Genomic DNA, 25,206 nt, shown 5'->3' on the forward strand with positions numbered 1-25,206 from the left:
CCAGGGTAAGGCTGCAAGGTTCCAAACTTGTTATTTACTCTCTGCCATCCTTAAAACAATTCATTTTTGCCTTTGATTTCACAGCAGATAAATACATGTTTTGGAGGAAAAAAATTATATTAATTAGACAAAATATTATGTAAAACTTAAGGAAGTATCTGGATTTGTGTTGTTGTAGTTAAAAGAGAATTTGGCCTATCCTTCTTCTGAAAGTTGGAAAACTGAAAAAATACAGTTTAAAAATGCAGACTTTGGCTTTTTATAACTTCGTAATGAGACCTGAGTGCAGGAGGCAGTATTCCTTAGATCATTTGAATTTTAATGTTGAAGTTACTCTTTAAAAAACAAAAAAACACAAATCCCAACTTGAATCTCTGAGAGCATTCACGATGTTTTGCTGAGTTCATTAACCCTGTAAGGAGTTCCAGAGAATTACTTAAAGAGTAGTGTAGATCCCACGTGTGTAGTGTGTGCTGGCTAGTTCCCTAAACTTCAGTGTAGTTAGTGGGTTGTATGTTGATGATACACAGGCCAGCTGGAGCCATGGATAACTTGGTTTGAAATATATCCTGATCTATACTTTCTAGATACTTGATAAGGTCCACAAGTCCAGTAAGGGCCCTTTCCCAGTCTCTCCTTTTCCATCCCCATCAGCACGGAAAGCTCGGAGCAGAGCTGGAGCACTGGTTGTGTTTGACAGACCCGGCTCCTGCTGAGCTCAAGCCATGGTTCCCAGCCGGGCAGGATGCAGCAGCGTGGTGCATCCCCATATCATGCTTGGGGAGCCTGTCTTTGAAGCTGCCCTGGAAGGAGCCGCTGGAGGGGAATGCTTGTAGTGAATCCTAACGCTCTTCTTGCATCTGAGGGGTAGAGCTGTGTGTGTCTGTCCACCCTGGACATCTGATGGGCTGCCATAGGGGAGCAAACTGCCTGGCTGATCCATTGCTTGGGAATATTGGCAGTTGGTAGGATTTTGGTGAGGTGTTGATGCTGTTTGTCCCTTAGATTTAATCTGTTCTTTCCAAACTCCCTTCTGCTGTGTTCTCTCTCGGGTAACAGTGGCCATCTCAAGGTATATGCAGCGAGGGGTGTGCTCAGGGCTTCCCACCAAACACCGTGTGCTGCACTACGGCTACGGGGGCACCTGTGCCAGGGAGAATGAGAGATTTTCCCATGGGAAGTAATCAGTAATTGAAGTGATAAAAGATGGATGTGATTATGTCTGGCACCTCCTCAAAGCTGAACTGGTGTTTGAGCTTTAGGTTCTGTTTCTATTCCAGAAGTGATTTCTGGTGGTATTGCCACGTGTGATTGTGGACCTTGGGAGAAGTGTTGAAAAACAGTTTCTTCTCCTTATTCTTGCCTCCTCCACATGAGCTGCAAGTGCCAAGGCTACAGGACTGCGAAGAGAGCTGCTCCATCATGAGTTCATGTACCATCAGCTCCACTCTGCCCTTCACTCGAGTCTCCTCTCCTGTCTGTCTTCACTCTTAGGAAGAGCACTGCTGCTGTCGGCAGCATTGTGGGACATTGGGGAGTCTGCAGAGGGCAGACCCCAAAACGCCTCCCTGAGAGGCCCTGGCCTCTCCCTCCCTGCTGATCCCGCTGCAGCTGTATTTGGCCAGGCACAAAGGCCCCCAGCTAATGGGACATTGCCCATCTGCTAAGAAGATCTGCCCTAAAAGGCGGAGGAGCACGGGGTTAGGGGCTTCATGCTCACTTTCACTTAGGGTGATGGAGGGTTGGAGGAGGCTGTGTGGGAACCGGCAGGGTGCGGGAGGCAGCATCCACAGGACAAGAAGCTCTTTCCAAGAGAAGAGGAAAAAAAAGGTCTAGACAAGCTTTGTAGACGTATGAGGAGACCTTCTTTTGAAAGCTATCTGTGTACAGTTATACCTGATAATTTCCCCAGATTTTCTCCCCTGTCATTGACATCCCGTCTGGGCACTGCCCATGAAGAGCGATCTGTGGCATCATCTGGGTAAGACCTTCGTACGTCTCTGTGGGAGAAGTAGAGTTTATCATAGTTTTATATTGGGTTTCCCTCAGCATGTAACTGGATGCATTAATAGTGACATGATCCCAGTGTGACCTGGACTTTAATGGGTTTGAACTTGGAACTGTTCAAACATTAAGAAAAAGCCCTCGCTCCCTGCGTGTATTCAGCAGCTGCTTTTTATATGCAGAACCCTGAGCTGCAAAGGTTCAATGGCGGCGTATTTTCAACTTTCAGATGAAAAGGACTAAATAACTGCCAAAAACCGGGCTATTTCTCTCCTGATGCAGATGTGTGACTGCCAGGACACACATACATCAAAAAGACAACGTGCCTCTGAGCACTTTAAAACCTACTGCTTTGTTTTGTTTTGCTAGAGGCAAACAAAATGTCAACCCCCTCAGTCTTGGGAGAGGGTTTGTGCTGGTAACGTGTGCTTCTCTCAGGGCATGGGCCTGGGAGCCAGGATTTGGGGTTTGTTTCCCCACCTCTGCAGCTGAGTCACTTCGTGGCACGGGTACTGTTTATTCTGGACAAAGCTTTCTTATTTTTTCTTGACTTTTGTATGCTGCCAGCTGTGCATGATGTACCATCCAGAATATACTCTTTATCGTGTGTCAAACCTTAACTCTGACAGCAAAGCTGTGAGTTGATTTTCCCATCTGCAGCGAGAGCCAGGTTTGTCCCTCACTCCCCTCAGAGGGACCTTGCAGGTGGGGTTTATCTGTCTGTTGTGTTTTCAAGCAGCTCCCAAAGGTACAAATTGTTCCTTTTTTAAAAAACAAACAAAACCCTTGCGTGGCCTAATTTCTCCACAGCTTTAGAAAGTGTCCCCCATTTCTCTCCTGCCTGGCCACGAACCTAGGAAGGCTTCTTTACCAAGTTTCCACTTGAAAGCGATTCCATTTGCCAAATTACCAGCTACCCAAAACCAGATGGCCGTAAGGGAAGGGCTAACACCAGGCTGGCTTTAACAGTACGTGCAGAGCTGCGCAGTCATGAAGTAGAAGTTAGTCACCTGCCATCAGGGCCATTTCCACGGAGCGATGATGGAGAGACCCGGAGTAAAGATGTCTCTTTGGAGAGCCACTGACAGATTTACTGACCACCAGTTCAGGCTGGATCACCGCTTCTTTTTAGCGTTCAGAGTTGCCATGCAGCTACTTTCCTTATTAAATTGTCAGATTAGGGCCAGGCAGGTGGTTGTGTTGTAATATGTGGGTGCTGTGTGGAAAAGCGAGCCTGCCTTGCCCTGCTCCCTGCTTCCGAAAGCCAGGGCAAACCTCTGCTTTGGGGTATCCAGCTTCAGAGAGTAATAAGGGCATTATGTTCCATGCGTAATACTTTTATTTTACTAGGGATGTAAATCTTTGGGCTATGGACCACTGCTTTGGTTCAGATTTTTCTTTAAAACATTAATGAGCGTTCTAGTTTCGGGAGAGAAAAAATTTACAAGTAATGATGACATTGTGTAAAAATGTAGCAGCTAATGCATATGTTCTGTTGGTTTGCGTTGTCTTACAGGAACATCATTTCTGCACATCACTATTAACAATGCAAACACCCTGAAATGCTAATAGCACTAGTAAGCTTTTAATTCCATGGAATTTATTGCTTGCTGTATTTCCATGAATTTATAACGCTTTGATTCTTAAGAGCCCCATTTAATCAGTTTTGCCTGGCACAGAACATAATAAACAACTTGCTGGTGCTAAAGTGCCACATGGGGGAGGCTGCTAACAAGAAAGTTAAATGCTTCTGCCACTAGCAGTTTCTTCGCTGTATTTTTCATGAGCTGTTAGTACCAGTAATGTACTTTGCTAGCTTTAGAGCAGTGGTTAAACACAGTGACAAACCAAACAGCACTCCAGTGCTGTAAACACCCAAAGCAATACCATTTTTGTTCAGAGCTCCAGTTAAAACCAGGCTCGAGGCTTGGTATTATTTTATAGTGATCAGTGATTTTTATAAAAGGCCTTCTTTTTCTTGATATCTCAGCGTAGGACTTTTAGGAATAAGTGGCGAATGGTATTGATCAAGAAAAACAGCATGTGGGGGGTGAAAGAGTCAAAATGTCTTAAAAAATAGTTCTTGTTTGTTTGTGCTGCTTGACCATAAAAGTATAAAAAGACTGTCTTAGTAGAAAAATACCAGGTTAGCAAGTGCTTTAAAGCAGAAAATGTCATTTGAGTCTCAAAACTGCACCAACTTTATATAATTACCCTTTTAATTATCCCCAGTGGCCCATGAAATTTGTAAAATAGAGCATTAAGAGTTTGATTTACTTACATGTTGCACTTTAGTGTTACACTCTTAATGAATATTGTTTAGTACTAATGTCAAGCAGAGAGTGCCGAGTGCTAGGGAGAGGTGCGTGCTGCAGAGCTGGGAATTCAGGTGGGAATTGTGGAAACTCCACCTTGAATGAGGGGTATGCATGTGAGTGAAGCAGTGTGCTGTGATTTTCATTGCCTGAATGGAAACCGTATTGATTTTATCCTCTGCATGCAAAGTAGTTTACTATATCTTCTTTATTCTGCCATGCCAGGGACGTGGCCGTTTTGAAGGCATTTGTTTGGTCCTGGAGAGCTTCCACGTGCCCCCAGGAAGCTGTGTCAGCTTCCTCCTTGCTAGGGAGGAAAGTTGTGTCCTTCCTCCAAAGGACCAGAACGTGGAAGCAAGCTCTTTAATTTGCCCTTAGGAGCTACCTGGTTTTGCCCATGGTGATGGCAATAACGCTAATCAGCGTTTGATGGGGATTCTGTGGGGTATCCAAACAGCATTTATTGCCAAGAAATTGCTAGAATAAGCTTGGAGAAAATGTAATGCGAAGCGTGGTCTTAAAATGCAGGTGAATTAAACAGGCATCTTCAAAGGTGAATGGAAGCATCAGTGAACGGTGATGGTAAAAACAAATAAAGCAGAGTCTGAAGGAGTAGCTAACAGGAGGCAATAGCTGGTGACCTCTAAATGGTTGGTACGAGTCTGAGCGAGGTGGAGACTCAGTGGGAAATATTTGCATTTGAAAATGGTCATAAAATGCTTGCAGATGATGGTGCGATCCTCAGGATCCATCCTCTGAAAAGCTGGGGACAGTCTGAGACCGTGGGTGAATGACTCTCAGAAGGACGAGGTGATTTCCTCTCACTTCATGTGCCACCGTTTCCTTCCAGGCTGGAATTCAGCAAACGAGCTGCCAGGTAAGAGCAGCACACCAGTGCTGGTGTGGTAGGTTGAACAGTGGTACAACCACTTGGGCATCTCTGATACTGCAGGTGATCAGATGCCTCCAAAGAGAGGGAGAAAAGCCTGAACTTTTACTTTCCTCCCCCAAACTTTGAGTTTTCCTGTACTGACTGTCATAACAGTTCTAGTATTCCTCTTATCTAGATGTGCACCGGTTTCATTATCCTGCTAAGCCAGGAGTTGGGCTCGATGATCCTTGCCAAGTCCCTTCCAACTCGGGATATTCTATACTGCTCTGAGCTCCTGAGGTCTTTCTGCACCTCCAGATTTCTCAGACCAGTTCATGTGGTGGTATCTTCATTTGTTTTTCCAGGTTGTGCATATCCCTGTACATTGATATTTCATTGATACGTAAATATTGTAGTTGGAGGAGAGAAACAACAAAGATCTGTCATTTTCTGACTTCAACATAGTTTAAAAAAAAAACAAAACACAAAACTTTGGGTTCAAATCCTGGCTTATGTAAATGGCAAAAATATATTTAAATCCCAAAGGTGAAGGTTTTATACTACAAATTTTTCTTCAAGTAAACTGAAGTTGTATGTTTGGTGTACAGCTAAAATTTGGAGAGGCAAAGTCGCTTTAATTGTTTGCGGAAGCACATTTCAGGAAACGGATTTCTGGAATTCTGAAATTTGAATTTATTTATATTTGAAAATATCTTGTTTAAAAAAAGCTCAAGGGAACAACCTACGAAGAGGCTAATTAAGCTTTTTTGTACAACGCTGAGCACAATGGGGCTCCTTTTTTGTTTGTCCCGAGGCCCTGCAATAATAAACAAAATGACTGCTAATAATTGGGAGGCTCCATTTGAAGTCGTGCTGACTGCAGGACGCGGGCAGTGTCAGTTTTCAGTAAGTGCATCAAGGCTGACCTTGAACTCGTGGCTGCTGATAAGGGCAGTGCAACAGCCCCGCCATATCTGTGAGCGCGTCGCAGCGCTCAGCATTGCTGCCGTCTCTGCCAGCGCTTCTCCTCTCCTTGTCTCCTGCCCTTTCTGTGACCAGAGCCGGTGTTGGAGCACGGGGCCGCACTGTGCTGAGCCAGCACAGCCGTGCCGATTTCAGGAGGGGAGCACGGGCAGATAAATTAGTTGTAACAGAAGTGGTTATTTCAGCTCCGCTCTATTCCATGGGGTGTGTTTTCTGTCTCCTCTACCACCGTGTGTGGTGTGTCGCTCCCTTTTGCTGCTGCACCTTCCTAGATGTGTGTGGTGTCGCATCACGCTGGCCGTAATGCACCAGGAGGTGGTGGAAGGCAGTGACTTTGTCTATTTTTTAGCTACTGCAAGGGTTGGAAGCTTGCCTGAAAGCCCAGTTGCGTGGCAGGAGATTACAAAACGTTTAGTTTCCAAATCTGATTTTTCCCTTGTGAATTTTGCTTGCTCGCTCAAAGACAAGATGCGTCTTGAACAGCCCCGGCTGAGGTGGTGCTAATAACCGTGTTGGAAAATGTCCTGTGGCTTGGAATAACAGCTGCTTGGGAGGAGGACGCTGCCTTAACAACCGTGCTCCTGGGTGCAGTGTTTCAGGAGCTTCCAGTCCTCGCCCCATCGTGGTTTGTGCTGGTAGGGGAGTGCTGGGGGCCGTGGTGGTCCCCGCCATGGCAGATGGTTGCAGCTCGCCACCACAGGGCTGAGGGTGAGGGATCCTCTCCGCATTTTGTTTTGAGTCCAGACATCAAAACTTGGGCAGGAGTTTACAGCCCTTCTGGAGCCATCAAACTGCTCTTGTGATGGTTCTGAAGAACAAACAAACAAACACATAAATAACATTCCAGGGGAAGCAGAGAAAGGCCGGCCCCTGCCTGTTAACTCTGTGTTGTCTTTCCACAGCACTCACATCCCAGATGGGGACGTAAATGTGAATCTCACCGCAGAAGTAACTAAGAATAAGTGAAATTTCTGACAGGCGGTTTTACTCCTATCTAAAATTGGAAGCACGAAGTGGAAGGTTAATAAGAAGAGAACCTCTCAACCTCGTGGTTAGACTAACATTTAGCCACCCAGCTGAGGAGGGATGAGGGAGCCGAGCCAAAACAATCACGGAGAGTCCAATCAGATCACTGTAGGCACTCTTGTTTTCAAAGTTGGTAGGAAATGGTTTTCTTAGAAAAAACGGAATTGATGTTCTTTTCTACTTTAGGAGCCAGTTTTCTGATCTCCAGTTCAGATGATGAACTTGTACTGGCCTTGGATTTTGCATCTCTGTTTCACGATTTTTCATGAATCGTAGTTTTTACATGTGTTGGCACATCGTATATATTTGCAATAGCGCACGCCATTTGCTTTTAAGGAAAGAAGGGAAAGAAGCTGTGTTTCATTTAAATGCTCTTTAGATCCCTCTGCATATGCTTTTGCATATTCTTGACCAATCTTGCTTTGTTTTATGTGTTTGTAGCATTTTTCTTACACTTTGTGCAATCATTAGCATTAATGGGGATTTGCAAGTGTAACAAGAGGAGAATATACCCCAGAGTGTATCACTTAATTTCCCTTTGAAGTGGAATGAAGTTGTCCAATTGGCCATATGCTGTGATTTGCCATCGTTACGAGTAGTTTCTGACTCCTCGTAGAATAGGTTAATCTCTCCTAGCGAGCCTCCGATTAATCAGGTTTGATTGTATATGGCACAGACAGACACCACCTTTAAGAGCACCAGTCAGCTTCCGAGGCGTTGTTTTTCAGCCAGGAGCACTAGATGCACAATAAAAATGCACGAGAACCATTTGCCCCTGCAAAAATTGTGCACTCACATGATTAGTGAGGCGTGGTATTAAATTATTTGAGCTTTGTGCATAAGTATATACTGAAAGTAGACTTGCAACTGGAGGTTTTGAATATAGTTTTCCTCTTCATGGGCCAAATTCTCTGCTGTACATCAGGCGAGGAGTATTTCGGTGGAGCTCTGCCCAGGCGGAGCAGCTGAAGCTCTGGTCCTCCTCGCGTGCGGGTTGCGCTGTCCCACACCCAGAGAAATGCCTCCTCAGGTTTTATGGGTGGACTTTGCAGCTTGATCGGAAATAGAAACACAGTAAACAGCAACTGTGCCTCGGAAATATCCCCAGCCACGCAAACTATCACTATTTCAGCTTCTTTCCAAGGCCCCTTCTTGGGGGCCTGCTCTGCAGCTGTACTACAAGCCCTGCAATGCAAGTGGCAGCATTGACCCTGGAAAATATTGTGGTACAGCTAACAAATATCTGCAAAACCTTGTTTGTATGTATATCTGCTTATGTTTAAGATGCAAACTTGCACTGTAGCGTGCTCGGCTCCCTGCAGTATATAGCCACAGAGCCATTTCTAAGATCTGGGAAGAGATGGGTTTGTAGTCTGATATTTTTTTACGGTGTTTTTCTTGCCCTGATGTTTATTAACATCTTCCCCGATGTCCAGTTACAAGGGATGGGAGCATAAAAGTTTACATGAAAATACATTTCTCTGTAAGTGCTCTATCCCTGTGATTCCTCTGCAGCTTTAAAGCCGAGCCAGTTCCATCCTGTTTCTCCTCTTACCCCTCAGACCCGACAGGCAGGGAGGAGGAATATTTTGTGTTTATCTGAAATCCACCTTGCCCTTGCCATTTTTAACTCGGGTTCCCTAGCTGGTTGGAAGCAGTGCTCAGAGCCCTGCCATGAGCCCGCCGGCAGGGAGCACCTTGGGGTAGCAGCAGCACTTGCAGGAGGCACAGCCCCGACCCTGGCTTTGTGTTCCCACCTCTTCCCTCCGGACACACCAGCACATCTGAAAGTCTCCTTGATGACCACGGGTGACCTGAAGCACCGAAACAGGAGGTTAGAGTCAGGGCTGATGATTTTCTTCTCTGCTTTGCTCTGCCTGAGCTGGGACCTGTAGCAAGGCTCTCCGGACGCGGTTCAGTGCATTCAGGGACATGCTGGCCACGAAGGCTTTGCCCATTTGCTCAGAGAGCTGCCAGCGCCTGCGGCAGCCAGCAGCGCTTTGGGCCAATTGCGTTTTCCTCAGCAGAGAGCAAAAAGAGGGCAGCTGGGAATATGGAGGGCATCTCGTCAGGCCGAGCCAAGAAAGATGGAAAGGCCGAGCTGCAACACTGCTCCGGCATCCGCGGTGCTGAGAGGTGAATCCGTGCTGCGAGGTGCTTCCATCTCCTGCTCCTTTTTCTTAAGGGGTTTGTGGTGCTCTGTGAGCTTGGAGTCACACCTGCAAGCCAGCTGTATGGCAAGGGCTTCCCGGCGTTTCAAACTGATGAGCAGTTTCTGGGTGCCCAACTTCAGACCCTGAGATTCCGGGATCAACAGACAGATTTGGGCCAAGTCCCTGCTCCCCGTAGCATGCTGCTGGCTTTGCTTTGGTTTTCATTGGTTTGGGTTACCAAGGTTTGACAGGGAATATCCTGATCTGCCTTTCTGAGGTCTTTGTCCTGCCTCTAAAAGAAAAAATCCCAAACACTGCAGTAAATCAGACCCTATCTAGAAATAATGGTCTGGTTCCTTTCCCTGGTAGAGCTTTTTCCCCTTTCAGTGCAAATGTATCATTTGCAACACTGGTTCCTCAGTTTGAATACGGGATATTTTCAAAACCGGGTTGATACTGTGTCTTCTGGTTAGCCAGATAACATTAAAAACCAGATTGCAGATTGTAAATTGAACCGAAGGGCTGTTTCTTGTTCCTTTTCCTACCCAGCCCAGAAAGGCCTGTAGGCTGATGCGCTGCCGTGCCAGAGCTCCAGCAGGTCCTTGGGTAGTTTGGGAGGAAAATGTGGGAGCTGCATGGCACTAGAGACCACCTGAGAAGGAATTACTGCCAGCACAGCCCACAGCCAAATCTAACCTTTGGTGTGTTGCTGTAACACACAACATTTTAGGAGTGTTAATTATTATTTCTGGTACCCGAAGCAGGGAATGCGTGCTGTCAGCTGTTGTGAAAACAAATCAAAATACAGACCTTTGCCTACCCGGTTCAAAAGGAAGTATGTTTTCTGCTTAAATTCTGCTTAAAAGGGAAATGATTGTGAAGAGGTTGGCCTTCATCATACGTTCTGAGAAGGAAATGTATTTATTAAATAATAGTAGTGGGAAGGAAAGAGTAAGGCTAGGAGTAGGTGCAAAGAGCGTGTTTACGGCTGCCCCCTTTGAAGTATCCTGTTTTCTTCATCCCTGTGTCTGCTCCCCATGACTTGGACCTTTTGTAGATGAAACAACCTCTCAGAAATGTTCAAGGTTGAAGGTTTTGTGTGTGTGAATATGGGTGTATGCCTCTGAACATCTGTTGGACTGCGTTGTTTTGTGATTATTGTTAAAAGTTTTGGCTTCTGTGAGCGTTCCGTACTCCTTCTCTCCAGCGATTTCTTTCTAAGAGGCTCCTGTTGTGAACAATTAACGTCGGGGGGCTCGGCTGCGGCGGGAGCAAACTGCTTCTGTGTGATGCAGAGGAGTGGGAAGGGGGGATGACTTTGCAGAAACGTAGGGTTACCTCCAACCACAAAAATCAGGCTGTAAAAAATGATGAATCTCTCCTCTGTCATCCCTACATCTGACAGTTCTGTATAACTTATGAATTAAACATCTGGGAGGTATATATGTATTTTTTTTTTCCTTTAACAGTCACCAAATCTGAGGCAGATAAGCTGCTGGATAATTTTCAGTCATCTGCCAACACTGGGGCAAGTTTTGGGAGCAGCTCCCTGGAATGTCTCTCCCAGAAGAAACGGCAGAATCACCATTAGCAGTAGTGAGATCAAGGTGGCACCCGGTGCCGTGCCTTAGCCACGAGACTTTAACCTTAAACTCCATGCAAAACAGACAGGACCTTTACTGCAGAGGTCTCCCTGCAAAGATCCCGGCAAAGTAAACAGCGTGACACTTAATTTATCTACCCCAGAAACATGAAGGGCTCAGTCGACCTGATGGGATCTGTGGTTCCAGGGAGTCTACGTGTTTAAAGCCTGATGCTCAGCCTGCTAAGCCATCCCCTGCAGCTTTCCTTAGTGCATAAGATATGAAAAAATCTCCTGTCCTGCAAAACAGATATTAAATTGGATACTCTTTCACCCTGCCACGATAAGAAACGTGGCGGAGAGATGCGGGAAAATGGAATGCTGCTTAGAGAGAAAATATATTTGAATCTAACATAAAAATTGGTGAGATAGGAGGATTTTCAGTGCTGGTAGCAATACCCTCCCCAATGAGTTACTGAAAATGCAACTCTCCCTGTAGTTTTTGCACTGGATTGTGAATAAAAATGGTTGTGATTGATGAAGCGTTTGGTGTCTCACTGTAAGTTGGTCAAGAGGGACTTCTAAATCACCCAAATGAAATATTGCATTATCATGAACAGTAATATGTAACCGTTAAGTATGCCGTTGCTTATCATAAGCTCAAGCTCCTTCGGAGCTCTACCCGGCGAGAAATCTCGGCGAGCAGCGGAGCAGAGAGCGGGGCTGAGCCCATCCCCTCCCCGGGGGCACGCATTTGGGGTTTGGGAGCGAGCGCCCGGCCGCACGCCAGATCCTCAGCGGGCAGCTCAGCCAAGGCGGTGGGAGCAGAGCGGGTTCTTGATTTTATTTCATTTTTGAAGAGTCTGGGTGGAGGGAAAGGCAACACGCCTTTGTTCGTTGAGGGGCATGGACCCGTTAGATGTGTAAAGTCTCAGCGAGGCGCTGCTCCCTCCTGTACAGGGCTCATTTTGCAGTTCTATTACGTATCGGGTCGGTGTGGGTTGTTGTTGTTGCTGTATAAAGCTTTTTACCAGTCCTGTGCATAGGGTAGGTAGGAGAAAGCAAAGTTGGTGTTTCATGGGGAAACGGGCAACATAGCATTAAAAAAAAATAAATGTAATTTCTACTTTGGTTACTTACACTAAAAAATAGGCCAATGTTATTCCGATTAGAAAAAAAAGAGTAAAATGACCCATGCCTTCTGGTTAAAAACCGTGTTTTTCCCAAAATGACCAAATGCCAACCTAACTGGGCTGAAGTTTTCTGGGTCTAGAACTTTCCACAAAGACCATTGCAGCCGTGTCTCAGAAAAGGAACAGGGAAATAGATGCTGCCCGGGCTGTGTGAAAACATACTTGGAGCCAATTTGCCGAGAAGCCTGAGGATTTTCCATGTTTTGGGGATAAAATACGGAAACCGGGAGGGAGATCGCACTGAGACCAGGGGTGTTGCGTTGGATGTACCTGTACATCAAGTTGGCCAAGGAGCAGCTCTGTGAAAATGTTTCTGCTCCCAAGCTGGGCTACACTTCTCTCTCTCAGCTCCTCTCGTGGACAGAACCTTTGCAGCCCTCCCAGACACAGCTGATGTGTTTGGGCAGTGGTGGCTCGTGTCTCCCTCGCCTCTGTCCCCGTCTGCTCGTGTTCCTGCTCCCTGCCCCAGCTTTGTCTCCTCTCTATTCAAATCTGGTGGCTTCTGCTGCCCTGGGGTCAGGGAGGAGGCAGTAGGTGGGGAATGGAGCCCCACACTTACCTCGCACCGAGGGCTTTCCATGGCTTGTTTTGGTGTCTGCTCTCCAAAGCGTGGGAGCTCGGCGGCGTCTCGAAGTGGTGCCCAGGGCTGCTGCCCGTGGCTGGGGCCGCGCTTTTCCCTGCCTCTCATCTCAGAAGTGTCTCGGTGGTTCGGGCTGAAACTTCTGACACGAATTTGGCCTGGAGCAGAATGCCCACCAGGGAAAAGTTCAGTGCAGATGGTTCAAAGTTGGCGGATTTGCTAGAAAGTGAAACCAAGGTGATTAAGATGGGGCACGGGACGTTGGATGGTAGTGGTCACGGCAGTAGGGCGCTGTACGAGCACCGTGTAGGGAGGTGCTCTGCAAGTACGCCTGTGCCTTCTCTTGCAGTCCTTGTGTTTAAAGCAGCATAAAGTTAGAGGAAGACCTCCCGTGTGTGTCAGCAGCTTAGACCCTGCTGGCATCAGCTACTTGGTCAACTGATCCTGCACAGGGTTCAGAAGAACATGAAGGAGCAGCTCTCCTCTCGCACGTGGGATGCGCCTCACTGCTCGCCCCTGAGCTCCTCAGGTTTGGCTCCACGACTTCTCTAAGGTACGGAAGAGATTTGTCTTGCTTGCCCCAGCTTTATTGCATGGCCTGGTCAAAAAGTTGGCCTTCAGTGGTTGAAGAGAGGGGATTTTGTTGGCACTGTGAAAGCGCGTGTTGGTTTTGCGGTGGGATTTGTGTGTGAACGCAGGAGGCTCGGCAGCACGATGCTCTCTGCACGGCCGTGCTGGGGCAGGCTCCGTTTGGCCCTGCCGTCGGTCCCCCGTCGGCAGCAATCCGAACTCCCACCTAAGCCGAAACATTCGTTAAACTTTTCTCTGAATAGGAAAGCTTCACGTTTTCTTGACAGAAGAGATTCTGTGGCTACTAATTTATTACTGCAATTTAAGAAACAGACGTCTGTCTGACATGTGCCATGTAGTTCAGTAGGTCGCCAGTGACATCATACTTAAAATCGTTATCTGTGCGAACTGTGCATTTTGGGTAAAAGCTTTTATTTATAGTCAGTCATTAAAATTGAGACCTGATATTTACTTTTCCTCTGATTAGGTTAAAGAGTGAATATGAACAAAAAGTCCCCTTCTGTTACCACCGAGCCGTTTACAAACTGTGCTGTTCACATGCAGCCTTCTTAAAGGAATTATGCTAAATCATTATGGGCTTAGATGGTATGTTTTAGTTAATACATTTGTTTTTTTTCACTGCTAAGACTGGATTCAGAGCTGATCCATGCCATAAGGGATATATTTGATTTCTTCCTGGTCCCGTATAGATTCTTACCCTCATTGCAGAGGTGCCGAAGTATTGGCCAAAGGGTGCCCTACACTGAACTGTAGGGTTACGCCATCCCCAAGTCACTCGGGATGCATTCAGCCATAAAGCCCAGTGGGCATGTCCTAGGGGGGAGCAGACCTAGGGGGCCAGAAACAGCCCTCTTCAGAGCACCAAGTCCTTGGGGTGTCCATCAACCGTTCCCTGGTCTTCCTCCGTCCCTCTCCTGCTGTCTTACCTCTGATGTCAGATGCCCCTACCCACAGCCACGTGCAATGTGATATTCTGTGAGTGGTTAAAAATGGTGAGTGTGGGTGCTGTAACTTCTCCCCACAGTGCAGAAGGTGCATAAACAGATGGGGCTGCCCCGGCCCTGGCAGGACTGGAGCCCGCCCCCGCTGCAGGACATGTCCCCTTCTCGTGCGGGTTCGGGGTAGAAAAGAACCCTTCAGAATTCAGTGGCTGCTTAATAGCTGTACTGAAAATGATTTTTGACCAAAATTATACGTTACAAGATGACGATACTGCACAGTATACTTTCTTCATATTAGATAGTGTTTTTTCCCCCTAGATCCTACAGCTAAGATCACTGGCCCATTTCAATTTTTATTGAAACAAATAAACCCAATAAAAACACTTACGCTGAGAGCTCAGGCTCCACAATAAAAAAAAAATAAAAATTACTCTGCATTGAATTTATTGATTTATTTATTTACTCCAACTGGAAAATTGAGTATTGTGTTAATGTATTTTATAAGAATCACAGTGCTCGATGAAATGGCTAATTTATTTTAGCGTATACATAAATAGCTAGCAATTTTCAGTGAGACAGGCTAATGAAAATGATGCTATGAAATTGTCTATACTATGAGGAGTGATGGAGTCAAGTTATTATTGGTTGAGTGCTACGACGTAGTGAACTGGCCATCATGTCTTTGAACTTTTGAACTGCTACTTGGTTGCGTGATTTATTGATCTTGATACCAGCGCGTTGAGTTAACTTTTTATTTTTGTTGAGGGGGCTGCATATTCCGCCTAGATAAGTTGCGTGTAATTTTATAGACGTTTAGTTTAAACAAGATGGTTGGAAAATGTAAAGTGTGTTAACAGAACAGGCTTACACCGCGTGGAGAGGCAGGGAGATGCTCGTAGGTACCATTAGATGTCAACACTGATGTTGTGATTGCTGCAGATTAACCGAGGACGAGCGAATTTGGCAGGGTAAGTGCGCATCATATTTGTAAGAGAAGCGTTGCCTTTGTTCTAAATCGAGCACGTGATCTTACGGCAACTTTGCTTGCCCAGCTACCTTACACCTCTCCTTGCCTTATCACTGGCACCTGGTACGGGCAGCGAGCATCAGCGGCTCCCTCGCCAGCCCGTGCCCGAGGAGCGCTCCACGTTGCTGCTGTGTGCCCTGGTGGCTCAAGCAGCCCTCCAGCTTGCGTTGGCCGGCTCTGCGGGGCCGTTGTGCCCACGCTGCCTTGAGCCATGCTCTTGAAGCCGTGCAAACTTGTTTCGTGTTGGAGCTGGAATTCCCTCGCGGGCTGGCTGCTAGCGCCGAGCCTCGGCACGCAGCGCTGCCAGCAGCTGCCTCGGTGCGAGGGGATGCTCCACTTGTTGTTGTTCCTGGTGATTCGCGTGGGGTGTGGGATGGGGGCATCGTGCTCGCCTCGAAGCCCTTTCCAGCTGCAGGACTTCTCCCTCGCCGTGCTGGTTCGGGAAGCTGTGCGTGGCGACTGCGCCGGGCTCTGTTTCTGATTAGACCGAATAACTCGACACCTGCGTTTTACAATTTGCCTAAAGTGCTTTATCCTGTAAACCCAGCGATTTCAGAGCTCGAAAGCCAGCAGCCTCGCAGGGGTTTGCACGACTTAGCTCATCCCACGGGCTCGCTGTGATCACATCAGGCGCCCCCCAGACCCCCCTGCAGCAGTGGGATTTCGTCCCCATCCCGCTGCGCTTGGCCACAGGTCTGGGGGAGGCGTGTGGGCATCATTTCGTGATTTTTTTTTCCAGAGGTTGGAGTGCCATGGCTTTATTTGGATGCTGAAAGCGCTCCCCTTGTGCCCGAAAGCGCCGGGGAAGCCGCACCACTTGCCTCCCCCTCACCCTTTTATTTCAGCCTTCAATTAAAACCCCACCGCCGTGGCCTGCTCCGAGCGCAACCCAAAAAGTAGCGGGGAAGAGCTGCACCGGGGGGGGGACTCGCCGCTACGAGCTGGAGGGGGGGGTGTTGAGGGAAGGGAAAAAAAAAAAAAAATTAAAAAAAAAAAAATCCCATGTCCCTGCAAGTGTGTTATTGTTGACTTTGCCCTGCACATCCTAATATGGTTACCTCCCTGTCAAAGCGGCCGGGCCGGGCCGAGGGGCCCCCTCGGGGAGCCGCTCGCAGCCGCTCGCAGACAATAAGGAACCAAGCGGCGCAACTCCACAAAAGGCTGCCCGGAACCCCAGGGCCAGCCGCGGCCCCCCAGCGCTGCCCGCAGCCGTACGTACCCCGGGGGGGCTGTGGGGGGGGCGATAAAAAGAGGGAAAGAAAAGGGTTTTCGGGGGGCGCTGCCAAGCGGGGGAAGCCGCGCAGCGCCGGGACGCGGGGCGGAGCGGCCGGGGGGGGCTGTGCGGGACGGGGCTGTGCCCCCCCCCCCCGTGTCCCCGGTGCTGTCCCCACGGTGCTGTCCCCCTCCCCAGCTTTCTGTTCCGCCCCCCCCCTCCGTGCCAGCCGCCCCGCAGCGCGCCGCTCGCTATCTGCCAGCGCCAGAACAAAGGTAGGCTGTGCAACTCCGCGCTCCGGGGGAGGGACGAGTTATTTTGGGAGGGTTGGCTCTTCCCGGTGCGTGACTGGTTGACCTAAAAGGAGAGAGAAGGAAAGGGGGGGGGGGGGGGAGAAAAGGGGAAAATGAGAGAAAAAAAAAAAAAAAAAAGCAACCCGAGGCTCCATGGAGGCGAGCGGGGCGCAGCGGGGCGCAGCGCACTTGGAGCGCGGGGCAACTTCAGGCAGCCGGGTCCCCCCCGCGCTGCCCCCTCCTGCTGCTGTGCCCACAAAAAGTGCCTCCGAAACCGGCTGCGCCCTCAGTTCTGTTCTGCTAAATACCGATTTAATTTTCGCTTTTTTTATATTTTTATTTTTTTTTTATTTAGGGTTTTCCGTGCGCGCTTAGCAGCTAGGAGTTGGTGCGAACCCTAAGTAAGCTCTTGTAGGGATGGAGCGGGAGGGCTGGTTTTGCCCGAGGATTTCAACTTTTCGGTTGGCACAGCCCGAAGGTACCGTAGCTTTTTCTGCGCCTGTCCAAGTGCTTTCGTGCCCTGCGAGGAGTTATCATATTTCTTAAGCCATCCCTTTATGTCATCCTTTCTCTCGCTTTTCTAAAGCCCGTAAGTTATTCAGCTCCAGTGGAGGGTTTCTTTGCCTGCAAAGTGAAACGCTCGCAGGTTTTGCTGTGTTTCTAGGTTTGTTTTGAGAACGTAGGAAAATATTTAATACTGAGCAGTAAAAAAAAAACCACCGGCTCGTCTTCCGTTCAGAGGAGTCGGCAAACCTGTCCACTCTTCTGCCAGCAAGCACAGCGAGCAAATTCATAATTCAGTGCCAGAGCAAATGAATTCACGGTGAGAGCTACGATGGGTATCACGTAACTTAATGAGAAATACATTTCTGATTGTAGGAGCGGACACCGCGGTTGTAGGCATAAATATCAGACCTAGGTATGTCTGTGGAGGAGTGCTCTTCGTCCAGCCTGTGTCACGCAGCATTGTCTTCAGTCCCTAATTCTTACAGGATTTAAGCAGGGAAGCAGTTTCTTCCTAAACTGAGTATCATTCAAAAAAATCTTTTAAATACCTGTTGTATACTTGGCTGCTTAATTGGCTCTCCCCCTTCCTGACTCTGCTGCCTGCCTTCCCCAGTTGATTGTGGGATCTCTAGATTTTTTTTTTTAAGGAAGTCACAGTTCCAGAGCTGAACTGGGTAGCTAAGCTTTTCTTTTCTTTCCTTTCCTTTTTTATTTTTATTTTTTTTTTCCCCTTAAAATGTTATTTCTTGTGTACTCATAGATTTCTGTTCTTTGCCTTTTTATTTATTTTTCTTTTGAGGTATTCAGCCTGACCTCTGCTAATCAGAAGCGCTTTTTAAAATGTAAGGCCAGGTCAGATAATGTAAATAAACTTTTGTGCTCTCAAACTTTCATCCTATAACACTGGGAATGATTTTTTTTAAAAAAACAAATTGCATCTCAGTGGTGGTAAACACAAATAAATGTGTATTTTTAAAATCAAAGGGTGTCTTTTAAAACACATTTCTAGTTTTTGCTTTTTTGGGCCGTGTAGGGGATGATAGGAATTAGTAGCCTTTAATTAGACGTGGAGATATTCACATTTTACAGGGATTTATGTTAGAACATGGAATGGCGGGTGGCTTGTTTCCTCATTATGAATACTCCCTGCACATAATGAGGTTCATCATTAGTTGATGGAGTGAATTTGCCCTAGCTCTACCTTGAAAGGCACATAATTTACATACTACTTCAGAGCTTAGGCTTTAATGGATTCCTCGATGAATAAAATGAAAAGCTACTTTCTTTAAATTTTTGAACAGTGTTTTGATAATACGGATTTAATAAGACATTCAATTTCCTTGTTAAGTATATTGAAAGTGCATTCCCAATTTTAGCAGAAAATATACTTCCCCGTGCCGCTCTCTCTCATATCGGGCAGTGCGTGATCGAATACAGCAGCGTAAACATTTTGGGGGACGCGGAGGGATGGTGCTGCTCTCCGAGAGTGGCACTTGGCAGCTCTGGCCTGCTGCAGCCACGGTTCTCCGCGGCCCCGAGCGTGCTGCTGAGCACCGATACCGTGAAAATGCCACGCAGGGGGCCTGCTCCCGCGTTAAAATGCATTCTGCATGAGCAGTGCTCCCACTGTATATTTACTGTATACATTTGCGGTGATTGATCTATGGAAATGCGCCGGTGACTGTCAAGCTGACAGTGACAAACCCACTAGTCCCACCTCCCTATTTATTTTAATGAGACGAGAACAGCAAAAAACTTCGCCGGTGCAGTTCCACCTCCGAAACCGCCGCGTAGATGTGATTAGATTAGAGCAAATTGAATTGTAGGCTGCCTAATGTGTTATCATGTCATCGGCTTTCCGAGCCCTGGTCCACCGGACAGGCTGGGCGAGACAGCCCGCCCTGCCTCCCTCCCTGCTGCCTGCCTGCATGGGGCCGGGATATGGGGTCTTGGGGCTGGGGTCTGGGGTCTGGGGTCTCCGCGTTGGCCCCGTGCATGGGGCAGGGGAGCCCCGGGCACGGCAGCGCCGCTCCCCGCTGCCACTCGCCGATGCGGCGGCGAAGAAGCCGGGGAGGCAAGAAATCCGCAGCGAAGGCTTGTTTTGATAGAATGTTTTATTACCTGAAAACGATGAGCATATATTAACATTAATAGAATAGTCGGTGTCATTCTTTTTTCGGCAATTTACCTCAGCTGCAGACCTGTCTGCTTCAAAATCTTCCTCTGTTCTAAAACATATATTTGTTTAGGGAGTTTTCATTGAAGTGTACATGACAATTACAGCTGTTCATTAACAAAATTGGGTATTTGTTTTAAACTTTAACCAATCACTTTGATATGCTAATTATGGTGTAATTTAATTTGAGCCCTGTAATGATGATGCCGTTATTATGGACATAAATGATGCAGTTAAGCTGAGAGTAATCTCATTTGCATACTGTACATGCCAGTAAATTAAGCCCTTTCTTCGACTGCTTCAGCTTTAATTTTCCACTTCTTTTCACACAGCGCCTTTTCAGCCAGTCTCTTCTAAGCCCACTTTGTAATAGCGCTGATGACTGTTTGATGTGGAGAGTTGCTGCACCACAATAATGCACGACACAAGATGTAACATTTAAAGGATTCATTATCTTACTGAGTGTTGCTTTAAGAAGCTGGGATTAACCAGGGTGGAAGTGTCCTCTCTCCGGAGCGGTGCAGGTCTCCCGATAAACAAATGCCAGCTTCTTTCTCCCCCTCTTTGTGCTCCACCCCAGGACCGGGAGTGTTGCGCCCAGGCCTGAGGCTGCTTCGCAGGGACGAGGCAGGCGGCCCCCGGAGCCGCCTGGTGCAGCGCGGAGGGTTTGACCTTTCCTGTAGGATATTCCAGGATGCTCCACTGTTGCAGGAAAGTTTCTGGATGCAATTTGCAGCATTAGAGGGATGGGAGACGCCAGGGTATTTCTGAGACAGGTAGATGTGCAGCCCACGTAGCCAACGTGGCGTGCAGCGATGTTAAAATCCGCGGTCTGGGTTTATTTCATTCTGCTTACACACCAGTTTCTTCTTTTGGGGCTGCTACATGGGTGGAACTTCATATCAGGTTAATTTCAAATGTAATTTTTAGGCGCTGGCATTCACGTGTTCTTTGGCCTCATGATGCTAATGACAGCCTGGGTTTCAACAGAGTAAGTCGCCAAAACCAAACAAAAACGAGCTGAGCAAGCGCTGACTTAAATGGTTAATCTTTTCCAATTTACCATGTTGTCATTGAACTGAAGTATTCTCATAACACTGTGGCATACAAAGAAATCATGTGAAATAAACAGGGCTCTTTTTATAGCTGCTTACTATTATGGTTAGATATTTTCATAGTTTAATACCTCTGGAAGTAAAGCCCGTCTCAAGTTTTCAGCTGCAGTTGGCCTCTCAGAAAGCCATTGTTGTGTGGGTAACCAAGTTAACTAAAGATCATTATGAAAACCTTGCAATCCTTTCCTTACGCAGGGTCCCATGACCAAAAATAGTTTGTGCAGTTGCCCACAAACATGCAAGTTAATAACTTCCTGGGTGAACAGTGTAAAAACTGTTGATTTCCAAGGCACGCACTTCACTCCCTCCTCCACCCCTTTACGGTACACAGCAAACAAATGGGAGGGTCCCCTGTTTACCAACTGTCCAACATCCACTTTTTATGGTTCCTGCCTGCTCTTTGTCTCCGTGCTGCATTTCTCACATGCCCTTTTGTCTTCTAGCAGTTGTTCCGTGGTAGCCCGGCCATGCACACGTGCTGGATGTGGCTGTGCTGCAGTGAAGCCTGCCCCACTGACCTTGTGCCCCCGTTTCTGTGTCAGAAACACGACAGCCATTCCCCCAAACCCACTGCTCCAGCCAGCAGCTGTGCTGGTGAGTAGTGTTTGGGCTCTCCTGGCATCCCTGTCCTGTGCACGGCAAGGAAGAGCATCCACGGAGAGAAGTGAAAGCACAGAGTGCAGCTCCTTCTTTCTCAGAGCCCTTGCATTATCCCATAGTGCAAGAGTTTGGACAATGGTTTATGCCAGCCAGTTCTTCTGGGTGCACCACACAAGAGTGGAGTGTCAGATCTTGGGGTCTGTGCACAGCAAAGGAAAGGCTCCCCTAGTTCCTCCTCTGAGCCTGCCTGCCTAAATGTGGGGTTCCTACAGGAGTGCATGAGACAAAACCCAGTCTCTAGAGCTCATGAAAAATGGTTCTTGACTTGATCAATTTTAGCAACAGTCCTGCGGTTCAAGCCTTTCTCATCCTTTAAAGATAAGGTCTGCGTTGCTTTGGGATGTGACAGATGTGCAAAAGCAGGTGTTGTGACTTTATCTTCCATAGGGATGGATGTATTGAGCCTGTCTTGGGTGCTGGAGAGATTTTCTGGCCCAAGCAGACAGATGAAGGTAGGACGGACTGAGAGGTGGGGTAAGAGAATTGCTTTTGCTGCTTTTTAGTGTTTCGTGGATGTGACGATGCAGTGCTCTGTGCAGGAACTTCGGTGTTAATCTTCTTGGGAGATAACATTTCTTTCAAAGTGATTTCAATACTTTGCCCTTATAGAAGCTGTGTTGTAAGAGCCGTCTTCAAAGGAGGTTTCAGGCACAGTTTTTCCTACCCTCTTCTGTCCTAACAAAACACATATTCTTCCTCCCCTCGCAGGACCTTGTCAATTCATTCTGGATAAAGAAACTCGTTTATGAAGGAGATTTTCCCTGTATCATCCTCCCTCTTTAATCTGATCCCGGATTGCAATTTTCAGTAAGTTTCTCCTTCCACACTTTCCAACCCACAAACCTTTTCAACCCAATCAGGTGGGAAATTAAAAGAGATACCAGTTCAAACGACGCGCTGTGCAGCCCCATCTGAGCGTTTCTGTGTAAGTCGGGATTGCTGGTTTCAAAGAAATGTTTCGCATCAGGTGATGGTGGCTTTCTGCAGAAAGTTATTTCAGGGAGTTCGGAGCTTCATGGGAGACGGACTTCTCCTTTTACAGCTTTGTTTACAAACAGCTTTGTTCTTACCCTTTCCCAGCAAAACAAGTGTTTCTTCACAGAAATACTTCTGGTTGAGAGCAAAACCACTGAACCTCTCTCTAGAATTATAACTACACCAGATTAAAGAGTAATTTATCATATGCTAATACACTTACCCCATCAAAGTCATGGGTATCGAGACACAGAAACAAAAATAGACCTCTGATCTCTATCTCTGTAATGCTTCTCAGCATAGAGTCTTTTAATGGTATCCAGCGAAAAAGCTCGAGGAATTTGCCATTGTATTTACCAACAGCTAAAGAAAACAGTTAACTTGTCGCTGTGAAATTACCGAGAACTGTGCCATTAGCCCTGCTGATCTGATTGAACCGAGCTGGCTGCAAGTTTCGGAGCGTGACGGTTCTGTTCCTGCCGGCTTGTGCGTCTTCTCATGGCTGTAGGTGGTGGGCACATAGCTCTGGTAAGATCCCCCAAAAGCTGTCCATGGAGGCTTCTTTGCCTTCGCAGCATCAGAGACCCTCCGAGCAGCTCGCAGCCAGGTGGCTGGCTCAGCTGGGGAGCATCCTGCAGAAGGTGATGTTTTGGAAAGCCGGGTGAATCTGCCTGTTGCTACTGGTCCTGGGTGTACACAAAATAAAGTAGTACGAGTCAAGTAGCTGCTAGGGGGTTTTTAATCTACAAGCCTTCAGTTCTTTTGGCTGCACATAACTCTTTCCAGCGGCAGTTTTTCCTGTGACTGGAGAATGTGAATGTCTGTCTAAACTGGCTGAGCGGACAAAGCACTGTGATGAAATCGCATTGAGCAGACATGCTTCGAGCAGAAGAATGAAGTCTATCAAGCAGAGCTGTTAGTAAAAGGACTCGGGGATAAGCCACGCTCTCTTTTACCCCTGTACCATGCGGGGATGGAATGGAGTGGGGCTGGCGGGTGGCACAGCCCCCAGCTGCCTCTGCCCCGTGGCGTGGGCCTGCTTCAGGTGCGAGTCCGGCTCTGGGGGTGTTGAATTTGGCTTCGCCTTGGCTTCTCCTCCAAATAAAACGCTTACCCTAAGGATGGCCTTTCAAAAGACCATGTTCTTTTTCCAAAGAACTGCAAATTCTTCAGCCGGGCTGCTTATGTAGTTTCCTGAGACCATCGCTTTGAGGAAGCTGGCTGAAACAAATGCTGCTTTCAGGTGCGTGGCCTAAATCAAAAGCAGCTCTGTTCGAGTTCTCTGAAGTTCGTCAGGGCTTTACCATTATTAACAACCATATGGACCCGGGCCGTGCTCTCTGGTTTTGCACGGGGGAAGGGCTGTGGCTGCTGGTCCTGCGCTCTTCTGCCGCAGGGATGTGGCACACCAAGGCACGGAGGTTTGCCTCCTTCTCTGCCAACAGGATTTATCGGTGGACTTGGGGAGGAACGAGAAGGCTACGTGGGAAAAGTGTCCTAGGCTTCGTGCTGAGGTGGGGCTGGCCAGGGGTGGTGGACAAAGTGAGGGACATTTTTTGGCCATGGGATGTTCCTTGTGTTCGCTGTTGTCTTCTTTTGGGAAGACGGGGTTGGGTTTGGGTAGATGTGATGAGGGAAGGCAATATGAGGGAATGAGTGGTTGTTCCAACACAGCTTCACGTTGCTTTTTGAATGAAGCAAATAAAGGAAGAATGAGATGATGGTAATCTAAATTGGTGCCAAATGTATGGGATTCCGTGTGTGTGCAGTAAAGGGAAACCCAGCTCCTGTCGTTTTTCCTTGGAAAATGACTCTGTGTGTAGAATCCGTGTGCAGGATGACCATATAAATGTGGTTAAATGGCATAGGATTCGGATCAAAGGGGCAATTACGAGTAATAAAATAGGAAATATAATTATTGCAACCATTTCAGATCTGATAACCAGGGAGAATCTTAGCAGCTAGACAGAGGAAAAGCCTTGATCCTAAGAAAAGGAGAGAAAAAATCCCAAGATTTCGGCTTATTGGGCTCTACAGAAAAAGAGAGTTGAGAAGTGAAAATACATTTCCTAGAATATCTGAATTCCCAGGTCAATATTACTTAGAGGGGTTTTGAGCACCCTAACTGTTGGTCGAACTGAATCATAGCAGAAACTGAATTACCAACATCCACACAGGAAAACTTAGAGGAGTCGAAATGGTAGCGGGGTTATTTTCACAAAATGTCCAGCACATATGCTGCGCTTGCTTTTATTGTTCACCGTTCTGGAGTCATGTCTCGCTAGACTGTGCTTTGCCACACACCTCCACCCCCTAACAAACTGGCCCTATATATGCTTGTAGACAGAATATAGGGAATTAAACTGTGTGACAGTGAACTTCTGGGTTTTCTAGATGCTTGACAAATGTTTTTTAAACATGGTATAAATACACTGGAGAATCACAGTGTTGGAGGGGCGCGTTTTACTCCCAAAAGAAATGTGTGTATTTTGGCTTCATGTTGCTCTGTATTTTTTTTTTTTTCCCAAAAGAAATATTAAATATTTTAACAACACCTATGTTTAGACACTACAGGTTTGGACAGTATTCTCCTCTGTATGTTGCAGAGTTCCTACCGACACGCCTGGACAAACCTCACCACCTAAAACCCCGAGGCCAGAGTTTGGCATTCAGTGTCCTCAGAGGGAGGGATTGTAGCTGTTAATCCTGTAATAGCCAGATTCCTCAAGGTAGCATCTTCTGTCCTCCCACGGGTTAGATTCTCAGGTTTACCTGACAGCGTGAATATTTCTCTTCAAAGGCAGCGTAAACCCTTCTGCAGGCTCCGCTCATCCTCGCTTCCCCTCGCTGGGTCTTGCCCGGCCACTTTTTTTCTTCCCTGGTCTTTTCATCATAGCCATGTAATTCTTTCTGGCTTCTTGGAGAAAATACTGGACTGCTAAGTGTCCATTTCTCCAAACTGGTTCCTCGCGACCTGCCTGTGTGGCTGGAAATGTCTCT

The 25,206-nt window shown here is 47.3% G+C and overlaps 1 protein-coding gene across 12 annotated transcripts in view; it reads left to right on the forward strand.

Moving 5' to 3' along the window:
- The window catches only part of FOXP1 (forkhead box P1), a 364,305-nt gene that overhangs the window by 157,265 nt on the left and 181,834 nt on the right, over positions 1-25,206 (forward strand). Inside the window, exon 4 of one of the 12 annotated variants that reach the window (XM_068694639.1) lies at positions 13,058-13,261. The exons of 10 other annotated variants lie outside the window; for them this stretch is intronic. The gene's annotated coding sequence lies outside the window, so the exon portion shown is untranslated. Of the gene's footprint in view, positions 1-13,057; positions 13,262-16,332; positions 16,479-25,206 lie in introns of those variants that run through there. One more of the 12 variants, XM_068694638.1, reaches the window with a different exon arrangement.

This window comes from Anas acuta, chromosome 11, assembly GCF_963932015.1.
Source record: "Anas acuta chromosome 11, bAnaAcu1.1, whole genome shotgun sequence".
Lineage (NCBI taxonomy): Eukaryota > Metazoa > Chordata > Aves > Anseriformes > Anatidae > Anas > Anas acuta.